The following is a 19129-nucleotide window of genomic DNA, read 5'->3' as shown; positions in this document are numbered from 1 at the left end:
GGTCTTTTCCAACCTTAATGATTCTATGATTCTATGATTCTAAGAAGCTGGTAGGCAACCTTAGAGAGGAAGATACCCTGAGAAGTCTTCCAAAACACGGCCTCGCATGAGACCACTGAGTGCAATGGAGAGGGGTTGAACTTGTAAAGATGGCAAGGTAGAGTTTTCAATGTACAATGTTATTCAATGAAAAGGAAAGCAAAGGGTGAGCAGATTCTCATGCAAATGTCCAAGCTTGCAAGCCACCATGAGACTCACCTGTCAGGCATGTTTGATGCCCTTTCATATTGTGTGATGAATATTCCCCCTGGTGGTCTCACATCAAGGCGAACTGCCAACTCTCCTTTGTGGGCTTCTACCAATAAATGCAGTCCTTCAAGATAACACACAATCAGCATTCAGTATTAATTCCATTTAAATGTCAGATTATTTCATCATCCCAAACCCATGACAGTGAAGGCAGCTTTTAAGATACACTGCCATGATATTGCAGTGGTTTCCTCAAAGTCCAATACCACAAAGTATGAAAAGAAACATCAAGTTCTTTATGGGTGTGCGCGTGAAGGTCTTGCAGACACAGCCACTGCAATATATTTAAAATACAAAGTAGAATCTGCCGTCTCTTCACCCCCCTGGCTCACTATTGCAAACCCATCTACTTGCTGCATATGTGAGCATGTCTGGAGTCAAGGCATGCAATGCTGCATAGCATAGCAAAAATGCATGGCTGAAATCTTCCCTCTTGTCATGCTGCCAGTTCCACCAAAAACACACCTGGGTTGTATCACGTATTACAACATACATATGTGATACAAGGCTGATCCAAAGCTTAGTGTGGAAAATCAGATGGAAATTAGAATTAGAAGGAAAAGTTCCTAATTTTCCTCAGTGGAGTCAGACACTTGAGGCCAGAGTTATTCAGGAGTTTGTCATTTTGACAAACAATTCTGTAACCTCAAGCCATTGGAGCTGGGACTGTACTTTGGAGCTACATTTTCTACTGACATTAGAATCTGCCATAAAACCAAGACACTCATCAGGCAGAAAGAAAACAACACACAGCAAATTGCAGTGCTTCAGGCACTGACAAGTGCTATATTCAGGTCCTCTTCTAAATAGAGAAAGCATTGCCCGTACCTTCTGTATGTAAAATGTACAAGTGCTAGATTTTAACCTTTTCTTCAGTTATCTGGCTTCTAAAATACTTAAACCCATGAAAAGATATTTTCTAAACAACTTAGAGAATAAATATATGATTGAATGGGTATAAATTAATAAGACTTTACAAGTTACCATATTTTATTTGGGGGAGGTGAAAAATGACAGTGTACCTGTTGTTAACCCACCACAATTCTGCAGAGATCAGTTTAAGAAACTCAAGCCTCCTGAGTGTACACTTGCAGGAGTACCAGAGATGGACACATAGTAGTATCCATCCTTCATCTTGTAGTTTTCCACAGCTGTGGACCAGAAATACTCTTTGATCTTTCAGGGCAAACACGTCCGGTTCACCTGAGCCATCCTGGAAAGTTTTATTTGTAGTATTATAGGGAGCCTCACAAGGCCAGGTACCACAAGGGATGGTAACCAGCAGCTTCAAGGAGGTTATTAGCAGTGATGGGACAATAACCTCTCTTGCTTTTTCAGCATTGCACCCCTGTTTTCATGTGTGAGTTTACTCCACAGTAAATTTTCCCTTGTGTCTCAGCAGAGGCAAGGCTTTTAATTTTGTCTCTGTCTTTAGAATTACACAGAATTGCTGCACGCAGGCAGGTGCTGTTTTCTTCAGCTTCCAGCTGGCACTGCTAGCTTCATGTTTTGCTAGGACGATCAGATATTTCTGTGGTATGTACTATTTATTTAGAAGAATACTTTATAAAGCAGCAGGGAGCAACGAATCTTTTGGCCTGTGGCTCTAAAAACACATGGGAAGTCAATCAAAATGAAAGACAGAATGCACACTGAAATATATTGTCCAGGATTTTGCTTCAACAAACTTAGCTGGGCCAGGAGAGGACTATGGATGATGGGAAGGGTGAAGGAATGACAACAATGGGGGGAAAAAAAGGCACAAAAAAGGCACTTCAAGAACGTTAGCATCAGATCATGGCTTGCAGTCTGAATCTGAAATTTGCGACAAGCCTTGCAGCATAACAGAAACAAATATTCCTTACCTACTAGGCAGGGATTTTCTTGGAGGAGTAGGAAAAGGCAGCAGAAGGCAGAGCAGTGAAACATTAGTGTCCCACTAACCTGCACATCTGCCTCCAGCTCGTCCACATCACACTGGCAGCTCAGAGCGAAGAGGCCAGAAGACACCAGAGGGAACGTCAGAGAGAAAATGTAGGACTGTGTAACATGCATGTGTATGCATCCATGAGCACAGGACAGGTCCAGCCACACAGGGTGGAGCTGGCCCTATGAACTTAGCCAACATGGGTCCATAATTTGAGATGCATCCGGGAGAGGGGTAGGACTTGCCACAGGGAGCTGAATCCTGCACCCCTGCTGTAAACACCAGGGTTGTGCGTATCCCTGGCTGTCACTGGTATTAAACATGGCTGATACTCTTATAGTAAAGACTCTATGAGTGCTTTAAACTCTCTTGTAGAGTATCTGATTCCAGAATATTTTAACTGCAGTTGTGCTTTATTGTTACTGCAATTGCTGGTACTACTAGCTTTATACTTTTGTAGGATGCTTGATTGTTTGTCTCATGTCTTTTTTTTAGAAGAATGGACAGGTTAAACTATACAAATGACATCAAAATGGTTTTTAAAGAATGGAGAAACGGGAGTAAAAATGAAACCCTGTTTACTAAAATAAGAGAAACCCTGCAGAGCTGTGATGTGACTGGATGACTAAGCCAGCTATCCTTTCTTGAATTGTGCTCTTTCCATGAGGAGGTGGTTTGCTATTATGACCAGGGGATCTGAAGCCAGAGAAATTATCCAGTTGTGAGTATGCTATTGGGAAGAACACATTTCCTACCTTCTTCCTCCTTCTTGTCTTCTCTTCCTTACTGCTGCTTCCTAGTGCTCTGGTCTCCGTAAGCAGTGTGGGAGACCTTATCCTATCCCCTGCAAGGGGAAAGATGCTGTTCCTGCCACTTTTAAAGGAGATACAAAGAAAGTGCTGTTTCACATTTCCACTCCAAGTTGTGAGCACAGCAACAGTGGGGGTAATAAACTGATCATGGCTAGATTGATGGAAGAGGGGAAAGCATCAGTAATCATTTATTACCAAGTGGTTATTTTAAGGTCCTCCTGCAAGTTCTTTATTTTCTCACAACTTCCCTTCCTAGGCACAGCATCACTGATTTTTAATGCAATTCAGAATCTCAAAGACCATCAGTTACCAGAGCTCAATTAACTCCTGAGGTGTGCCATACTGTCACGTGGACCCTTGGATCTCAGCTGTAATATCCATGCTGCCATTTCTGCCACGGCCAGGTCCTTCAGTTCCTGCTGTCACATGTCCTGGGGCTCAGCTGCCTCAGCTGAGAAAACCTACTCCACCTACTCCACCTCTGCTTGTGTCCATCTGGTGCAGCAGTGTCGCTTGCATCCGGCATGAGTCCACTGCACATTGCCGTGACTGCTTCCCACCTTTATCACTGCTAGTATCATTTCACAAACCATACTGGACTTGCTGCTTTGCTCTATCTGTCTCAAGACACCTGTGAGGCCAAAGTGACTCTGACAGCTGGCTGACAAGCACAGGCATCTTGCCTTCAGAGTTCATGTGACCTCCAGTGCATTACTGGTGCCACAGTAATTTCACAATGTTAAATACAGACCTGGTTGTGACCTATCCCTCCTGCATGTATCCTCTCAGTAGCCCTCTCAAGCTGCTGATGCAGGCAGCTTGATTAGATACAAATTTCCTTACAGCTCCCCCATCTGAGGGGTCTGCTGGGGGAGGCATTCCCATGGGGTTCTCTGGAATATATCTGTACAGTTTGCATCTTAATTTGTTTAGTTTATGTCAGTTTGTTGTGCTTTCTGGGTTGCTTGAAGACTACAGACAGGATTTTTTACACTTTTCCCCCAAATCTAACATAATTTATGCATAACTTAGTACTGTTTACACTGTCAAATGTGTTGTATTTCCCAGCAAAAAACTTCTGGCTCTGAGCGCAACCCAATGGCATTCTGAGAAAATAGTTTCCTAAAGAGATAATGATCATGCACAACTGGATGCACCCGTTTCATAAGGTCACCTCCCAGAGTGTTGCTGCCCTTTCACTTTCTCATTAGAGACATTGCAATAGATGCCATTTTTAGGTCATTCATATGCAAATTAAATATTTCAATGTTTTTGCTTGCTTTTTACATGATCTGTAAAAGCACTACCTTCACTTGTTCTTCTTAGTTATATTTGTCTCCCTAGAGCAATAGGCTTCTCTTAGTGTAGCCTGAGTTATGGCAAGAGAAACTTTCCTGGGTAGATGAGCCCTGGACCATCTTGACACTTTCATCTCTATTCCATACTCTATTGAGAGTTCCTGTATTTCCTGAAAGCATCCTTAGTTTCCTCTTCAGTTGCTGCCAACAATTGTCCGTCCGTTGAATGAATTCACTGAGAACCAGAAGGTGGCATCTTTTTATCTCAATAATAAGCACCTTTTTTCCTTCTGGTACTATTGTAAATTTTAACTTTTCCATCTTTTTCAATATTTTTCTTTATGCAAACACTTACTGACATAATTCTATAATGGAATAAAATTTACCTCTATAAGACCAGAGATTCATTGACTTCTACCATCAGTGACTTGTCTTTGCTGATATTGGTGTCCCTGGTGCACCTAAACATCATGGAAAATCAGTCTGCGTCCCATGGGCCTTCAGGTGGACAGTCCATTCACCTTCTACTATTCTGTTTTCCTTGACTGCCATGAAGAAATCTGCTTCCTTCCTCTACAGATCTCTGCTGATGCTTGTAAATGCCTTAGTGTTGCGATCCTTTTACAAATGGCAGATATTATCTTGCATGGGTTGTTTGTCCACTCTGAGTTTCTCAGAATCTTGGGCTCTGTGGACTCCCACACCGACAACGTTATGCTTTCCTGCCCCAATCTCATTTGCAGAAACATTGTGGGTTTCTTTTCATGTCGACAGCATCAAAGAAACATCTAACCTCCTCAAACTTCAGACAAGTCCTTCGTTGCTTTAGAAATGGTAATTGCTTGGCCATAAGTTGATTCTGGGTATTTCAGTAGACACTTCCTTGAATGGCTTTTCCCAGAATCTAACGTGATAAGATCACGATCTTATCACAAACTGAATTTGATTCAAAAAATTGAAAAACTTTTTTTAATTTTCTATCAGTCACAAATATAATTTTATTTTTACCACCTTCTTTGTAATGTCTGTTTAAAAACATACATCTGACATGTTTCGCTTTACCTTGAGAGTAGTGCTCAAATTGCTGTAATAGTCTTTCATAATTAGCCTCCTCTGCCTAAGTTAAAGGGAAAATATTTTTTAACAATCAAGGTGCTTCAGAATTTCTCTGTCAGAAATTAAGCTACCTTTCCAGTAGCACTTCTGGATCATTGATACAGACTGAAGTACTAGGCAAACAACTCCAATTATCTTCTGTAGTCTGAAAGAATTTTGGTGCTGGCAAGGCGTTTAACTTCTCTATTTTTCTGTTTAGGATATTTCCTTGCTGTTACTTCTTGGGAAAATTAGTTGTTCAGTAATCACCTTGAGTGAAGAATTTGCCGTGTTCAGTGATGGATTTCACACTGAGCAGGCTTTCATAACCTGAACCCCTTCACAACTCAACCAGTCCAAATAGCAGAGCCTATTTAACAGAGTAGTCTCTCCCAGATTGTACAACACAGTGTGCCTAAGATTTGTTTTACGCTCAAAATTGAAACAGCATAGTGCCTGGAGCAGAGAATTAGGGGAGAAAAAGAAAGTAGTTTGCTAACGGTTTGGCTTAAAATTTTGGAGAAGATGGTACCAATAAGCAGTGAACTGACTTTCCCAGACAGACCCATAATAGGAGTGGGGAAGCAAGATATTAGTGTAACCTCTGCATTATAAGTGTGTTGTCAGTGGCCCTTATCTTGAATTTTTGTGCAAAGATGTACTGTACATGCACACTACTGTGTATATATGATAAAAGTGTGTCACTGCCAAAAGAAAAGGAAAAAAAAAAGAATCCCAGGTCAAACATCTGCAAAGCGTTCAGACGTACTATTAATTTCTCACTAATGCTTGCAAACAAATATTGCCTTTGGTTGCATCTCCAAATGTTTTCCAAATTGCTGGATTTCCAGCAGAAATTTTTTATTTCCTACCAGAAATAACCTAGCATTACTGGAAAGCTGTCCAGTGAACAATATAAATGAACACTCCTTCCTAAGGTCTGATACCTTTCTATGCCAGTTATAGATTTCAATAACCAAGAGGTTTTAAGTTGATGGACGTAAGTGGGATTAATATGCATTGGGGCATGTGTGAAATACTGTAGCACTAATAGGGAATGCAGCTTTTCTGATTACTTCTGTTCACCCAGCACATTCCTGATAACAAGGAAATCCTTCATTCTTGGAACAACAGTTCAATGCAGGGAGTTAGTGATACAGATTTTCCTCTGGTCTGAACAGATTATTTTCTTTTGTTTATTGCTGTCATTTGTGCTCATAATATGGGTTTTGCGGCAAAGCATATCTTAAATAAGCCTTACCTTCCTGCCCATTAGTCTATAATAAATTCTGTGGCATATTTTAAAGATGATAAAAGCTTCAGCTTTAAATGGAAACTGCAACCTGAAGCCCTGAGTAACTAGAGATCAGTCAGTGATAAGTGTGGAACATGACTAAGTAAATTACAGAGCTGGAACAGTCTGACAACTTCAGATGTATGCATACCCGCACATATAAAATACCACAGGATCATGGGATAATTAAGGCTGGAAGGGATCTCCAAAAGTCATCTGATCCCATTCATGGCTTAAAGGGGAGAAAACTTTGAAGTTAGATCCAGCTTTGAGTTTAGATCAGGTCACTCAGGGTCTTGTTCAGCTGAGATATGAACATCTCCACAGATGGGGTTTCCACAGCCTCTCCAGGAAACATGTTCCTGTGTTTGACTGCCTGCCATGAAAGCTTTTCCTGATACGAGGTTTGGCTTTCCACCACAACTGCAACTCATGTAAATTACCTTGTCTTCTCCCTGAGAAAAGTCTGGCTGTCATCTCCACAGGCATCCATTAATTAGTTGCAGGGAGCAGTGCAATTCCCCCTTAACCTCCTCTTCTGCAGGCTGAACAGACCCTGTTGTCTGAGCCTCTCCTCATACATCGCTTGCTTCAGCCCCTGGCCATCTTGACAGCCTCTGATGGACTCACTCCAGTATGTCAGCCTCTCCTGCAGTGGGGAGCCCAGAAATGGACACAGCGCTCCAGATGTGGTCTCACAGTTGCTGAATAGAGGTGAAGGATCACCTCCCTCACCCACTGGTTATGTACTTGCTAGTGTAGCCCAGGACACGGTTGGACACCTTTGCCACAAGAACACACTACGCTGCTGGCTCGCATTCAACTTGCCCACCAGGATGCCCAGGTCCTCTTCTGCAAAGCTGCTTTCTAGTTGCTCAGTGCCTGACCTGTCCTGCTGCTTGGGGTTATCCTAAGATAAAACAATTTGCATTTGTTGATGTGGTTCCCAGCAACTCATCTCTCCAGCCTGTCAAGATCCCTCTGAATAGGGACTCTCTGCCTTAACCTCCAGCATATCCGCTGTCCTTCACAGCCTGGTACCATCAGCAAAGCTTCTGAGGGTTAGTTACTCCCTACCACCACCCAAGTCATTTATAAAGACATTAAGCTGTACTGGCTCCAGTATCAACCCCAGAGAAAAAACATTAGTAAATGACCATGAGGCAGACTTTGTACCTCTGATCTCAGCGCTTGAATCCCAGCAATCTGATCAATTTTTCACCCACATTGTATTCCACCTCTCCAAACAAAGTCTCTCCAATTTCCTAGAGGGACAGTATGGGCCACCGTGCCTAAAGCCGTGTTAAACTCAAGGTAAATGGCACCCAGTGATTTGCAAATACCTTGGTACTCAGGCAGGGAGCAGCAATCAAAAGCTTGGAGTTTAACAGGGAGGATATGCTGCTGCATGCCTTCAGGTGAAAAGAATTCTCGATTGGAAGCCTTCAAAGGAGAAGGTACAGACTGATTGCCCTGTATCTACCTAGCAAATTTAATGACATCCAGGCATACGACTGGCATACTCCCAGTCTCTGGGTGGAAAAAGTCTAATTCATTTAAGACTTCTTGTAGCAATGCTTAATGTGTGACTTTAATCCAATATAAGAAGCAAGAAGAGGAAAATTTGTATGGCTTTTTAATCTGAGGTGGGTGAGAAATGGGGTCACACCTTCCTGCTAGCTGTAGTTTTAGCAAATTCAGAGAAATCTTTTTCTTCTGCTCTTGGCCTTAGGAAAAATAATCAGAACAAATTGTTAAGAGTAGAACAGGAGAATGGAGAAATCATTAGCTTGCAGACTGACACTCTGCTGCCTGAAAACACAATTAAGAATAACCTTTTGGGGTAGGCAGTGCAAGCACTACTCGGGCAGTAAACTTAACTGGTAACCCTCAGACTCCTCTTGTTCAAGGACTGTAGTGGGAGCAGGTGATAATATAGAAGAGGTCAAAGGACTGAAACAGTCCTGGAATTATCCCCACAGTCTGATATCCATGTTTTGCTGATGATAATGAAAAGGCTGGGAAGCTGCACTGATTAGTGCCCTGCTTTCCTTGCACCTGCACAGACAGCAGATATAATTTTCCTATGGCTATCTTTTAAAGTTGTTTTGAAGTCAGAGTTAAGGTTGCAGTAAAGCAAGGTAGTGAGGAATAAGAAGTGTGAACTGAAGGGCAGTTGTGTTGTGGAAATGAGAGAGCTGTTGCAGAGAGTATAAGCATGTATTTTGTGTAACAAAGAGTACAAAGTTTATGCAGTATTTAACGCTGCCAGACTGATAAAAACCCTGGGTTCTGAGTTACTATGTGATGAGCAGCACTGCCTGTCACCTAGCATTGCTTTAGGTGGTGAACATGGCACAAAAAGAACATTAAAATGGCAAAGTCACGCACTTAGAAAAGGAGAAATCACAGTATCAAAGCACAGCTTCATGGGGCCCTGACTCCACCTGTGTCTCACGATACCTCTAGGAGCAACCACTGCAGGGAGAGCTCTGCCTCCCACCCGCAGGTCAGGGCTGCAGCCGTTCTGTTGGGAGAATGTAGCTAATGAACTGTAAGGATTTTGACTGATCATAGCCTTTAAGGCAAGAGGGTATCACTATGACTAGTCCAGCTTATGAAACCTCTCAACCTCCAAACTTCCCTGAATGTGTTCTGGCATATGCACACACGGAGCTGCAAATTCTCACTGCGGCAGTAAAACCATGTGCACTGGGAAAACCTTATGTGAAAGGTTGGGTCCATGCCCCAAAGGCTTTGAGCTTTAAATCTCCACCTTCCAGTAGTCATAGAAATATTTTTGAAGTGCAGAAAACAATATTTGCCCCCCCAAGCCCATTGAGAAACACTCAAATCACTTCCTCACCCCCACCCTCCAGCCCCCAAAACTGTCCCCATAAAAAATGTGTCTAGCTTCCTGTTGAAACATTTGAGCCCAACATGTAAAACTCTTGCAAAGTTATAACAAAATGCAAATGGAGCATCAGACAATCTTAGCTATTGGTGGTGCTATTAGCAATGCCTACTTTTATCACCACAGGGGAAAAATATCAGTGTTCTCTGTACTGCACAGTACAAGGCTCTTCACTGCAAAATGGTCTTCATAACTTGTTTCTTAAATGCAGGGTGTAGAAAATGTCATGAAACGTAAAATGCTGTCTGCCACTGTAAAAACAGCTTTCCTAAAAATGTTTTCCACAATGTATCTTTACATCTTTTCACATGTATCTTTAGTATTACTCACTTTTTTTTTTTTGTTCTCAAAACTTATTTCAAGGACGTTCAATTATGGTCAGGTTTCTCATTACCAAGGCACTGCTCCATTATTAAAAAAAAAAATTAAAAAAGAGAAAGAGATCACAAAAGGGCAGACACGAAGAGATTATATTTTACTGCAGAGCCAACACGTTGGTCTGTTCCTGTCAATTCAGGCCTGCAACTATGTGGGACTTTGTGAGACACAAATACATGAAAAAAGTTTCTCTTCAGCATGGAGGGATAAGAAAGCTAAGCAATCTCACTAAGATATTAGAACAAGGACAGAGACTGAATCATGCAAATAATAAAAGATTTTTTTTTTCCCTAGGCTTCTATTGTTTTGAAGAATAAGAGGTTGTACATGAAGCAAAGGTGCTGCTGCTGTCAGGTGTTTATCTAATGCAGTGTGAGTTGCCTCGTATCGAATCCCTCCAGAGTTGGGTTTCCACCACTGCAGAGGCATTTAGCATTTTGACTCCCTTTAAAACAGAGTAGGTCACAGGGTTTTCTCACCCACTCTCACACACACACCCCCCCACACCCACTATTATGTTAATCTGAAAATTTCATTTTCTTCAAAGAGAAAAAAGAATTGGAAAAATATCTTCACCGGGGGACACTCATCAGGGTACATTCGTCAAGGATGACAGAGACCATAGAAATTGTTTTAAAAAGGGTTTGTGCGAGAGCTAGGTGAAGGGAAACCTTCCATTTTAAAATGAGGTTCCAATCTCAAACAAATTAGGGTAAAAACTGAAATTCCTAGTGAAATAAGATGGGAATCTAGCTTCTGTTTAGCAGATAGCCTTGAGAAAATGGGTGCTAGAAGGCTATGATACCTTCAAGGAGCTGTATGGAGAAGTCAGCACAAAGGATTTTCTTAACTTCTTGCTAGATGCAGAGAAATTTACTGGAAAAGGAATAGTCTCTGTCAAAGAGTTTGTTTCAGTCAGTCAACAAATGCTAATAAAAAAATTGCTTGATCTTTTTTTTTCTGACCTAGGTTAGAAAAAACATTTTTCTTTCTAGGTTATAATCTCATCACAATAATAGTTTATAATCTCCTTTACATGCCACTCTATATTTAAATGCACATGCAAAAGCTTTAAGATGATTCCAGGCTTTGTTCAAACCAAGCTACAGCAGACTTCTGTTCGGTGCCAAATAGGTTGCCTAGCACTATAAATAACAAAATCTCCTTTTCTCCATCATCAGCTTTCAATCACAAGTGTAATATGACTGTATGATTTCTGTGTAACACCTTGGCGCTTTCATAGGCAAGGTGGAAAGCTTTTCTGCAAAGTCAGTAGGTCTTCTGAGAAGAAAGGCAAGTGCCACAAGACCTTTTTTAATTGCTTTTCTTTGGCTGACTTTAACTAATGCTGTGGGCAATTGTCCTCACCGTGACAGTTTGGCCTTCATTGCCCCTTCACTCAGACACAGGGCTATTTTGGCAGGGAGCAGATACATAGATACAGCAAGTGGCGATGTGAAGAAAATATAGAATAAATGTTTCACATGATGTAGATTCTCAGCATAACAATGCATATCTAAAGAAGTGGACTTTGGACGGGTTTTTTTGTTTAAAATTCTAATAGTGCTGGACAAGAAATAAGGTGCTTTACTTTGTCCTTTTCAGGACTGGCTTTCTGCATGCACTTTATTCTTTCCTTTCAACAGCCTTCTAAATCCTAGTGCAATTGGCTCAGGGTCGTCTTCTTCTCTGCCCTAACTCCTTCATTCCCTGTGCTTTCAACCACAGTGTCCCACAGATCTACTGCCCCTCTGGATGGGTGCAAGGCCTGTCTATGGAAATAGAAATAGCTAGGGAGAGAGAGGTTTAAATCAGGTCAGCTGAGGAAAATTGTGGATTTTGGCTACAGTGGTTAATAGCGCTAACTAATTTTGTTTAGATCTTAACTTTAAAAAATTACTTTCAAAAAAATCTTTAAGTTATTATTTTTCAAAAAATTTATATTAAAAATAGAATATTTTTCAGGTCAAGTTTTCCATGCCAAACTTTTTAACCCCAGTGCTCCCTGGGTGGATCCTTTTCTAGGTGCAAGGAAATTAGGGTGGTCTTTCCTTAAAGATGTCTTAATGCTGACTTTTACTTTCACTGCTGGGCCTGCTCATTCTGTTGGTGGCCATTTTGCCTCAGAAGGTTCTGCATTAAAATCTGGCTACAGGAAAAAAACACTTGTTTATCAGACGCCCAAAACTGAGAGCAACTCACACCCACACAATCCACCAATGGCTCAGAGATGAACAGCATCGCTTTAACTCTTGGTGTCAGGGAAAGGATTGGAGGGACGTCACTTCTCTCAGAAACGTGACGTTTGCACGGAGACTTTCTTCTGACGATGATTTCGAGTGAGCAACCAAAGCTCGTAGGTCACAGCCAGCCAAGGGCTTGGCACCTAAGGAGAGAGAAGCATCACAGCCGACCTGTGGTCACACAGGTGCCAGCAGCACCTGCGTACATCCAGCAAGCCTCCAGGCCAGGCTTGCACTGTGCCCAGTGCATTTTGCAGTTTCTAATTAAGCCCTAAACTACTTTCAGCTTTGATGATCTTCCTGATGCTTTTCCCTTCCCTCACAACTAATTTTAGACATTCATGTTCAGTGAGATACGGGAATAGAAGTGACTCAGCTTGCAGTCACCCTCACTTAAGAAAGCTGGATATGAAAGTGTTTCTGAGCTACAGTTTACACCAAAAATCAGGACATTGGAGACAATTTAGCCCAGTTTGCTACAGCTGGCTGCAAAGATCATAACAAGTTCCTAAACTAACTCTGAAAAATAGCCTCTGTCAAATTCATGTCCCTTCCCACGCTGCCGCCTGTTCCTGTTACCCAATCTACCCCTCCTTAGCTTAGCATGTGACTTTCACTCTTCCTGCTCCGCCAGCAGCTCCCTGATCTGGCCTTGCCTAATCTGACTTAATCTAGAGCAAACTGTGGCAGCCCAGTCACACACGTGTGGGCTACTTCCAAATCAGTGTGTCAGTGCTGTTTGTATTATTATTTTTTAATCACCTTTTGAATTCCTCTCTTCTCTGTGTACCTCCTCAACCAAGCCCCTGAATGAACCTGCTGTTTCTCTATCAATATAATTTATTCACCTTTTTTTCTGGAGGGAGCCTCAGGCTGTACCTTAAGTGTGTGAAACACTTTGACATCAACAGGGGCACATGCCAAGCAAAAAAGCAGCACAGGCGTATGGTGTCAATCCAGTGAAGTCACTGCTTCTGAGAAATTTTCCGTTCCTAAATTATTCTGAGCTGGTTCAGCAAAGGGTTTCTTCTAAAAAGGTAGTGAAGAAATCCTTTTTTTGCCCCAAGGTTACAAGTTATTTTGTTAGACCGGATGATATGACAGCATGATTCTATCAGGACAAATCAAAGTTTACTGAGCAAATCTGTGTTCTATAACCTGATTTATTGGTGCCATCTGCCAACACCCATGAACAGATGCTCTGTAGGACCTCACTAATGTGCAATAATGACCGGGAGAAACCCACTGCAAACGACTGAATTTTAAAAGTTATCGAGTGTAGCAGGAGAGATAACAAACATAATGAAAAATGTCTAGGAGAATGCATCCCAGTGTTCATTTTTCAGTTCCATTTCTGTGACAGCAGTACTTCAGAGTGTACTCATCTACATATGTGGGTATGCAGTGTAAAAATAAACCAAGCACTCATATTTTCCTGTGATTTTGCTCCAGTCCTTTGCTACTGTATGCTTCAGAGGAAAGAGAGCGTTTCGGTGTGAGCAGTTAACAGTCACAGCTTACCCCAAATCAATGAGTTCTTCCCAACTGCAAGAATTCTTTTTACGGTGATATTTGAGCAGGTCAACATTGTCATATTGCTAGCACTAATGTCTTTTTTTTAACGGTTTTCCCCTACTCTGCAGCTATTTCCAAGCCCTGTGTACTCTGAGGGCATGCCAAGGTAGAAGCAAACCAGTTTGCAATTATTGCCACCGGCAACATTAATTTTGCATTCCCGTCTCTTCAAAAACACAGGGGAGCAAAAAAAGATAACGGAAAGACGAGCAACTTGTCCAGACGGAGGTTTGAAACGTGCCTGGGCTCAGAGCAGTCACTGCAGCAGGTGAGCAGGAGCAGGCCTGGCTCCCGCAGCCCCAGGGACTGCTCGGAGAGGTGCGGGAGCAGCCGGGTCCCAGGGTCCTCGTGGCCCCCGGCCCTGCCGCTGCCTCCCACCTCCTCCTGCCCACGGGATTTCCTGAACTAAGCGTTCAACTCTTAGGAGCTGCATTAAAATTAGAAGCTGAAGCTGTAGCGATGGGGGGGACACTTTACCTTCTCTCCTAGCACGCACTATACGACAGCCTGCTCTGTCCACACCAAGGGCGTAACACGGCGTTCATTCAAACGTGCTCAGGAACGTGTTTTTGATAAACACAACCTATCCAATACCTGACAAAGTCATAAAATCAGGGTACAACAACTTTCAACCACAGCCACTGTTTCAGAGGCTGAATTTGGATCCAGAACTGGAGAGCGGAAAGCCTCCTTCCCTTATCGTGCCAATCCATTAAAATCACACACTCGCGGAAACTCTCTGTGGAGAAACTATCACCAAACTATTAATAAAATCTTCCTGAACTATTAATATGGTCTGTGAGAGCTTTAATCCACTGCGGGGACTGATTATGTAAGTGCACAGGCATGAAGATGCTGTTTTTATCCTCAGTTTAAATGACCTTTTGGTTTAAACAGTTTTGTTTATGATCAAAATCTTCCTGAATCTATGGGAAATTATTTTCTTTCAAAGGGGATTATATTTTGATTTGCAGTAAACTGGCAAGTATGGTCGAGATTAAAGTGCATTTGGTTGGCAAGATGTGTGTTTGTTTTTCTGATTGCAAAGGGTAGAAGTTATGAAAGCATTTTAAAAATGTTTGTGTCACAAAATTCAGATGTCCCATAACCCAGAAAAATGCCGTAACTTGGTTTTTGAGCTCAGATCATTGGTCTATGTAGCCAATTTGTGCAGTTCAAAAAGATTGGCCCTGAGCATCAGGCTGGATTTATACCTAATTTTGGTATTCCACAGATTGTTCTGCTTTTCCTGCCACACTTTGGTGTGAGGAGATGCTGGGACATCATCTTGATTTTTAGCCTTCAGGCAGTTCAGAACAACACCACAGTAAAAGGTTTCTGATGCATACTCATGCCAAAAGAAATAGATGTTGTGAAGGCAAGAACGGGCAGAAAGAGTGAAAAATTGCCTCTCATTCACCTCGTAGCTATCGTTCCTGAGCTATTTAGCGGAACATTATGTACTGAGGGTTTTCAGTCCCAGACTCATTTCAGTTCAGAAATTTCCCTGCACAGGAGGTCTGAGCGGAGAAGGGAAACAGTGTTCTCCGTAACATTTTCCTCTGATCTGCAAGCTTGGAGACACTTCTCCAATCTGAAATGAAAGATGTGTTGAGGCCTGTATGGATTTTGGGGTGTCTGTGGCAGCTCCAGTGTTCATTTCTTTCTCTTCTTTGGGGATGATGCGGAGGGCAATAACTGAAAACAGTAAAGAAAAGAATATATAAAATTACAAAAAGACAAATCAGGCAAAAGAAAAGACTCATCTTGGGCACCAGTTTCATTCAATCAACAGGAACAACTAAAACCCTGTGTTTGGACAATTTTGTCTCTCTAGGTTTACCTTTACAGTTTGGGAAAGGTGCCACTGCAGCATGGTTAGATACATTCCTTGGCTTAGTTCACTTCGGGTCCCAATGAAGAAGACCTGGTTTGACTCTGGAGTGAGCTAGCTGCCCAAGCAGGTATCTGGAGTCCTTTCACTGTTTCTTTCCCGGTATTTCTGAGTAGCAAGTTAGCTAGATTAGCACTGGGTTGGATGTATTTGTTCACGCTGCAATTGCATCTCTGAGCAACCTGCTAATATGTCCAGCCTGGTTTTCAGATAAAATGACAGTAGTGCCCACAAATAATTAGACCAATTCCTGCGTGCTATATTTTATTTATGCCATTGGAATAAAATGTAAATATATCCTCAGGATTAGGTATTTTTAACAAGGAATCAGGTTAAGAAAAGGCTCCATGATCCCAGGGTCCTTTTCACAGTAGGCTCCAAAAAATGCACCTCATTATAAAATACACCTTCCCAAGGAATCACAAGACATGAGAAATCAAAAGAGAATTCCTAAAAGCAAAAGCTCTCCAGCAGAAAATCAATTTCAGCTACTTTCACCTTGCCCCAGGGAAAGCAGCAGAGACACTAAGTGGGGTGTGGGAAAGGTCTCATACATCTTCCTGGAACTCCGCAAGGCAGACCTCCAGACGGGAGCTTTTCTTTCCAAGACAGCTCTGCTCTAATTAGGGACTTCTGCAAAATTAGTATGTTGCAGTTCCAAACAGTGTCTGGATGATTCCCATATCAAATTTCTTTGGTTTAAAAAAAAAATTATGTCTTTGTCCTTGCTCTAATTGACAGCCTTACAAATGCAGGTGGACTGAGGGATGAAGGTCAAATAGAGCTTATTGTGCTTAATAGGGTAAGGAACAAAAATTAGCGGAAAGTTACACACAAAAAAATGTTCTTTGGTTGTTTTTTTCCTGGCCATCATGCTGCCTTTTCAAGGGTCTTTGTGCATTTTCGGGTGTACCTTCAGAATGAAAAGAAAGCAATTGCCTTTAAATAAAACTGTTATATGGGGGGATTTCCTGTAACACTTAATCTACTGATGTACCAGACAGAATCTAGTTTATGGACTCAACAATCTATGTTGGGTGGACATAAAATTCATTTTCTATATAGGAAAGTACATCCTTCTCCTTAGACGACCTTTTCCAGAGGCAGTCTGCCAGTTTAAACCTCTGGCTGGTTCCTATAATTCTCAGCATTCAGACCTTTCTGGGTAATGTGGTATCATTATCACATTGGTAATGGTCAACATGTTCTAAAAAAACCACATTCCCCCTTGGAAATGAAGTCTGACTGACATTTCTCGCTGAAGATTGTGATTAATATCATCTGTGCATTCCAGTGAGAAGGAAAAACAATTTTTCTTTTGCGGGTCAGTATAAATCTCTGTGTCTTAAAGTTATTTCCCTGCTTCCCATCTCTCATTTCTTTTCTGTCCTTTGCTTCAGACTCAGACTGTATCTTCTACACTGACCTATGCTGTGTATGGTACAACCTGTGACAGCTGTAGCAGCTCAGCCCCAAAGAGCAAAGGGGTCCAGAACTTCTCCCTTAGCGATACAACTTGTGTGATGGCAGTGGCCTTGACAAATATAGAATTAAAAAAAAAAGGCAAATGTGGAACATTCCAATATCCAATATCTCTTAATTTTTTTTTACAATATTCTGTGAAAGTTTCAGATCTTCAAATTTTCATTCCCATGTGGGAGGAAAGCAACTGAATATGTGAATTTTGCATGAGATGGGTATTTTTGGCTCTGGTCTGCTCTAAAACCCAATGTTAGGTTATCACAGGGTAGAAAATCACTTTTGGCTTCACTTCACACTTCTGTCGGTCAATGTTTTTTCTAGGTGGACTCAGATTCTCTGCAGCTGTTTCTCAGCACAGCCCAGTTGAATTCACTGCAACCTGTAGCACTGCAGTAGTTTATACCAGTCAGAGCTGCATTCCTAAACTCTAATGAATATTCCAGCAGCAATGGAAATACAGTTGTCTTTATAGTGAATGAACACCTCCACAGAACGTGTGCCATTCTTAAAAAGCTCAGCTCATAGCTTATTGGGATTTAAAATGGGATAACCTGTTATGTTGCACTGCTTGGCCTCCCTGCGTGCTGGCCTGACTACCCACTAGTCTTGCACAGAGCATCCAATATTGAGATTTGTAATGATTTCAGATAAACTGACATGTCCAAGGTGTAAGCGGCTTATACTACTGTTTAGCAAAAGAAAAAGGTATCACTTAATGCCTGTGGCTGCTCACAAACGTTACCCGAGTATGGTTTAAGATGACTGCCAGGGCAATCCATGGCCAGTGTTAAATAGCATAGAGTCCTGCCAATCTGCCTTGGGTGGTAGGAGGTGGTGGGATGCCTACACAGTGCTAAATCTGGGAAATAATTTGACCTTGAAGTGGCGCAGAAGCTATACCAAGCAGGTGTATAAGGGGATTTTCCATATCATCTCGCAGATCCACCCCTTATTCTCACCAGCTGCGCTCAATCTCTGATGCTCTGGAGAAAGGTGAGAGAAAGCCCCAGGATACCCCACGCTAATTGTGGGGGGGAATGAACCTGCCTGAGTCCTGAAGCCAAAGCCCTGAAGGAAGAGACCTGATTATGCTCTGTCTTTATATGCTGAGCTGTAGGGGTTAGGAGCACAGGCAGGATGAGGACGGCTTCATCAGGATCTCCCATCACGGGGGAGAGATAGACACCTCTCCTCTCGCTGGAAGCGTATTTGCACGCAGGAGCAGCGGTCGTCCCACTGTTTATGCAGGCGAAAAAATCCTAGGCTTTTCCCTGACTGACTGACATTTGTTAGATGAGAGTGTAGGTACAAAATGCCCATCACAATATACAATAACCTTTAAAGACACGCCAGCAACCTCCTCTTTTATTAAGCGTGCCACACAGGCTGAGCGGAGTAGGACGCTATTGCAAACACCTCCCTGGTGGGACGCTACCTGCATGCTAATGCCGAGGGTGTTTGTGCACAGCCTGGCAGCCAGCGCTGGGCTCCGGCAGTTTCCATGGTGCCGTCATGGTGCGCTCTCCCTACACCTTCACTTATCAGCATTTCCCACCCATCCTCCTCCCCATAATATGCTGCTCGCTCACCCCGAAAGGTCAGCCATTGTAATGATGATTTTAACAGGGGGGAGGCAGGGAGGCCGAAGGGTGAAAAGGTGAGCTGTGTGCAGCGATGTGCGTGGGAACCGGGGGCTTGCCTTACGCCACACAATGAGAAATTAGAAAGCTTCCCCTCGAGGGAGCGGTGCTCATCAGCCCCCTCTCACTTCCCATCCCAGCCAAGTCAGATGCCCTGATGGAGTTAAAAAATGTTCAGGCGAAGTGTCTGGAGAGCCTACTTTAAATCATCAGCAATTGATGCGTTAGTGTGTGGAGGGGAGAAGGGACTGTGTCTGCTAACAGAAGA

At 42.4% G+C, this 19129-nt stretch overlaps 1 protein-coding gene across 1 annotated transcript in view; it reads left to right on the top strand.

Moving 5' to 3' along the window:
* The window catches only part of CLVS1 (clavesin 1), a 112504-nt gene that overhangs the window by 73606 nt on the left and 19769 nt on the right, over positions 1-19129 (top strand). The gene's annotated exons all lie outside the window — the stretch shown is intronic.

This window comes from Aptenodytes patagonicus, chromosome 2 (genome assembly GCF_965638725.1).
Source record: "Aptenodytes patagonicus chromosome 2, bAptPat1.pri.cur, whole genome shotgun sequence".
NCBI lineage: Eukaryota > Metazoa > Chordata > Aves > Sphenisciformes > Spheniscidae > Aptenodytes > Aptenodytes patagonicus.
This window is presented reverse-complemented; position numbering and strand designations above follow the sequence as displayed.